Genomic DNA, 5,703 nt, shown 5'->3' with positions numbered 1-5,703 from the left:
ATCAATAACTTATGAATGGAGGAAATCTTCTATACTTCTACCAAATGTATTTCCAAAAGTTAAACTAAAGTCTGAGATGCAAACGTCAAATAATATATGACATTTTTAAGTGCGTATTTCTTTTCCATAGAGATACAAATGTGATAAAATACCTAGTCACACTTTGCATTTTAGAAATATCTCCACAACTTATTTTATAGTCTTAAGTTCTGCTCCCTTTCATCATTTTTGCACACATATTCAACCACTTTAAGTACGAGGGCATCCAACTGAGGTCAAGGATCTATTTTCTTTTCTGTAATTTTTAATATCTAACATAAATTATTAATAAATGATGAATCTAACAATTCCTTTCAGTATTATGAATCCCCCACCCCTGTTTGGCTTTAAGGAAATAAAAAGAATAAAAGCAAAAATTGATAAACAATGTTTTAAAATATTTCAGTAATAGAAACCTTTTTAAAATGAAAATGTATCTGAATCTAATCGGTAAAGTTGTTACAGTGGGGTAGCAGGTATGCCAGGCAAGAAAGGCCATGTTTGGAATCTGTGTAACTAGTCCTCTGCTCAGAGAAGCTCCTGAGGTTTTACCATGGAAGGGCTCTGTGGAACACGCTTTGAAAACCACAATAATAAATTACTCATATCTCTGCATAAACATTGATAAATAGACACAGGTGCAAATTCTAACAAAGCACATATGGCAATTATTTCCATTATGTACACTTCAGATTTTGTTCATTAGAAAATATTCCAAAGTATGAATTAAAGGTAAAAAGGTAATACTAAGGTAGTTGTGTGGGTTGTTCAAAAGGTAATTAGATATAAGTTGATGATCTTTAATTATATATATAAAGAGCACAGAGATTAAAATAAATAGTTCCTGTCCACAGGATACTATTTATGTGAGCCATAATGGCTTATGTGAGCCACAAGACAGAAAATGACAGAAATATAACCATGTTTTGGAACTACTGAAGGCAGAAATTTGAAGACTGACAGAAATATAACTATGTTTTGTTACCACTGGAGGCAGAAGTTTGAAAACTAAGTTTGCTGTATTTTGAGTTTGGTAAGGTTAAAGACTTTAAAAGGATTCCATTTTAGGAGAACAAATAAGGAGCTTATTTTATAAATTTTATAAATGATAAATATAGAGTAGTTGTGAAGTTCTCACATTGAAATGTCCAGTCATTAGTTGGAAATTTGAATCTCAAATTTAACAGAGAAATAACAAGTGCAATACAGTTTGGAGACTTGGTTTTAGAAGATTACTTAGAGGAAAATGTAGAAAATATAGAAGAAAAAGGAGCTGACATTCATGTTTTTGGGAAAACTCACTTTTAAGAACCAAGCTAAAAAAGAAAAAAAAAACCATCAGTTATTAAGAAAAAATGCTCAACTATTGGGTATTTACCCCAAAGATACAGATGTAATGAAAAGAAGGGCCGTCTGTAACCCAATGTTCATAGCAGCAATGGCCACAGTTGCCAAATTGTGGAAAGAACCAAGATGCCCTTCAACAGATGAATGGATAAAGAAGATACTATCCATATATATAGTGGAGTATTATGCCTTCTTCAGAAAGGATGAATACCCAACTTTTGTATCAACATGGATGGAACTGGAGGAGATTATGCTGACTGAAATAAGTCAAGCAGAGAGAGGCCATTATCATATGGTTTCACTTACTTGTGGAGCATAAGGAATAACACAGAAGACATTGGGAGATGGTGAAGAGAAATGAGTTGGGAGAAATCGGAGGGGGAGACAAACCATGAGAGACTGTGGACTCTGAGAAACAAACTGAGGGTTTGGGGGGGGGGGTTGAGGGTGAGGTGAGCCTGGTGGTGCATATTATGGAGGGCACATATTGCATGGAGAACTGGGTGTGTTTCATTAGCAATGAAATGTGGAACACTGAAAAAAATTAAATTACATTAAATTTAAAAAAAAAAAAGAATGCTCAAAGAAAATGACCAAAGATGATACTCAGTATAGAGCCTGAAGACAATGGAGAATGAATTCATGAATTGAGTGATTACCAATATTGTAAACAAACAAACCCACATATGAGTCAAATAATATGGAGATTGAAAAAGGTTAAGATCTATAGATGATTGGAAATTATTGGATACCTTAGCAGAGTGTGCTTGTTTGCTTCTTTTTAAAGATAAGAATAGATAGCAAGAGGGGCACTTGGGTGGCTCAGTCAATTAAGCATCTGGCTCGTGGTTTCTGCTCAGGTCACCATCTGAGGGTCTTGGGATTGAGCCCCATGTTAGCCTTTGCACTGAGCTTGGGTCTGCTTGAGGCTCTGTCCTTCTCCCTCTTTCCTTCCCTCTCCTAGTGTTCACTATCTCTAGTTAAAATAGATAAATAAAATATTTTTAAAAAAACAATAGGTAGCAAGATTATAGTTACTCGAGATACAGATTTAAAGTAAGGGAGTTGTGACAGTATGTTGTAGATTATAAGATTGTGGTTTCAAAAACTGGAGAGCAGTAATTCTGATTCCACATTTTCTTTCATAACTTTGCTACTTTCCAGTAAAGAGGTAGACTCCATTTCTTGTTAATGAAATTGGATTGGCCTTTGTGATTGCCATGAAGAATGGAATATGGAAGAGATGATCATAAGTATCTTCAAAGGTTAGATCACAAGAGAGATAGAGCTTCTGGTTGGCCATCTGTCTTGGGATGCTTACACACTTGAATCATTTGTGAGGTCATCCAAGTCAGATGAAAGGCCCTCAAAGGATCATAAGGATCTTATTATACTCATTAAGTAGCAAGTGAACATCTCAGGTTCTTAAGGGCAAGACCATCAACATACTTACAGGAAGCCCAAGACAGAAAAGGGCTTATCTTAATGAGATTTGTGGTTGTGCCTTTTGTCTAATGGGCTAAACTCCAGTAGCAATCATAGGAAATCCACAAAGCTTTAAAAAGAACTTCACTAACAGAAACACTGCTGGCTTGAACTAAAGAAGACAACCCCAATGAAGAGGATGTTGAATCCTCATACTATTGGCAGGAAACAAGTCAAGGAAGCTTTGTAGTGGCTAGCCTCTGCTACTTTTCTATGGATAATGAAAGATTTCCTTGAAGTTTTAACCAAGAGTTCAAAGGACAGAGCCATGAGCTATAATGGATCATCTCTAGGCAGTAACAGTGAACCTTGATCTAGAAACTTGCCATATGTGATCCAACAGCTGTTTAGATCTTCTGTAGATTAGTGACTGTTGTAGGCCTCCAATTTGCACTTTTGTGGAGAAGGTATAAGTAGCAGTTATCAATGTCTGTCTCACCATTATGTATTGGAAGTTGGGGAGAGGAGGTGTCTCTAGTTCTCAGGACTTTAGACTGGAAACTGTACTCAAAGAATGATACTTAAAGAAGTGTAACTGAAAGGACTCATCTGTATCTGCATTTGTCTTAGAGGAAGCAATCCTGATACTTAAGAATGAGACTTCTTCTGAAATGGGATTTTAGAGGGTTCTTGGAGGAGGGCGACAATGCATCCAGCATGTGGGATTGTGAATTCCTGTAGGCAGACTATGGAAGATTGCACCTTCCAAAAATGGCCACAGCCTTATTCTGGTCCCATAGGCTCTTTCAGAACATTGCCAGTACTCCATCAAGAGGTAAATCTATTTATCCTTCCATTAAAATGGGGCAGGTCTTCTTGGCTGCCTTTATTAATAAAAAGCCGTGAAAATGATGCTGCATGATTTTGGAGGCAAGGTCATTAAAATGATACAGTTTCTACCTGGATCCCTTTCTCTTGGGATCCTTTCCTTGGAATCTAGGAAAGCTGTAAGGAAACTCAGGCCACATGGAAAGGTGTTCTGGCTGAGAGTTTCAGTCAAATTTCCTACTGACAGTCCACAGCTGCCTCCTGACATGTAAATGAGCAAGCTTTCAGATGATACCAGCTTCCAACCTTTGAACCATCACAACTAATACTGAAAGGATTACAGGTGAGCAACACACACTGATCCCTGTCCAAATTTCAAATTAATGAGCAAAAGACAAATCTTCATGGATTTTAAGCTACTATGTTTTGGGGTGGTTTGATCATAACCATATTATAGTGGTTTGTTTCATAGAGGAAGGGTTGTTTGAACATGTATTTAGTATTTGCAGGAGTAGCTAGAGTAGAGAAGTGAGGAAAAATAAAAGGGAAAAGGTGAAAATTCAAAAGACAATGTGAGATCAAAAGCAAAAGTGGGATGATTAATGAAAAAAGATCTGGGATATTTCTTTCTCTGAGGAGAGAAACAGTTGCGAGTATAAAGATAGTTGAAGAATAGATAAAATATTCTTAAAAGAAATTTATTTTTAGATATAATGTTTATAGAATACTGAAACCTTTAACTTCTCAGGAACTATGTGTTAAATCTATTTCACATATTTTATTCATGGTGATAAATACTACTTACCTTTTCAATTTTACAGTGTTCCTGGTCTACTGCATATTTTAATTCAAGTTTTAATGTTTTTATAAAAGGCTAAGTAAGATAAGCATAGTTTGCTTTAAAAGGCAAAAAAAAAACTTCTTAGCGGTCCACCCCAAATTAATCATCATGCACCTTTTTCTCATATTTCTTTCCTTAATGGTTTAGAGATGAGCAGTCACATTACCATTATGTATGAATACTACTAAGCATAAATAAGTGGGACAGGTTGCCCTGCAAACAAATTTCATTAAAGTACCTAGATTAACACATTTTAAAGGTCTCTTTAATGAATCTTTGTCCTTGTGATACAACATAAGCAAGAATAGGGCAAACTAAGTTGTAGAATTTTATGTCTCCATCTCTAGCTTCAAACAATTAAGGGAGTTATAAATAAGCTCTACTATCTTTATCCCACTCAAAAATAATGAATGAGCCATCCTCATGAATCATAAGACTATCGCATCAACCCATCACAATCCCAAGATCGTGAAAGCAAGACTTTAAACCAGCATTATATTTTTGAATAAATCATGGACTTGGTAACTATTTCAGAATTGTAAATGTTATGATTTTTAGAGTTACAGCATAATTCATATATCAAACTGTGGCATCTATGAACCCCATCATAGAATCACTAGAGCTTTTCCAATTTTCAGAACAAACCTCTGTGAGTTCAGGTATTTAAAAAATTACTGCGATGAGAAAAGTGACCAAACAAGAACCTTTGAAAAGATTAAAAGAAGAATTTTGCAATGAAATTTATATCAATCAATAAATATAAATAGGAAGACAATTCTTTAAAAATTATGATTATAAAATTATGATTTATAATAACGATTATAAAGGACCCAGCAATAATCCTACAGAAATGAAGGATTGCTTTTAGTTCTGTTGACAAAGGACATCAAAGGATACAAAAGCTTATTCAAAACAAGAGTTTCCAATCCTATGGATTTCTCTGTTTTATTTTGTTTTGTTGTTGTTTGAAGGGAGGAGAGATGGATATAGTCATGCAATCAGATTAGCAAATATTAATACCCATTCTATATTGATGGAGAATCCTTTTTTATAAGTTGCATAATATCATGACTTCTGTAACATACTGATATTGATCAAGTCTATCTACAAAAGCATTATCATAGGATACTATTACTACTAATCATAAAATGTAAAATTATTGAAGGGAAAAAATAATCTGTGACTAATTTGAACTTGCTATTCTGAAGCTGGCTAAGATCATT

Source organism: Mustela putorius, unplaced genomic scaffold (genome assembly GCF_011764305.1).
Source record: "Mustela putorius furo isolate JIRA1106 unplaced genomic scaffold, ASM1176430v1.1 tig00000480_pilon_pilon_pilon, whole genome shotgun sequence".
NCBI lineage: Eukaryota > Metazoa > Chordata > Mammalia > Carnivora > Mustelidae > Mustela > Mustela putorius.
The sequence above is the reverse complement of the archived record's forward strand: the minus strand, read 5'-3'. Positions refer to the sequence as shown.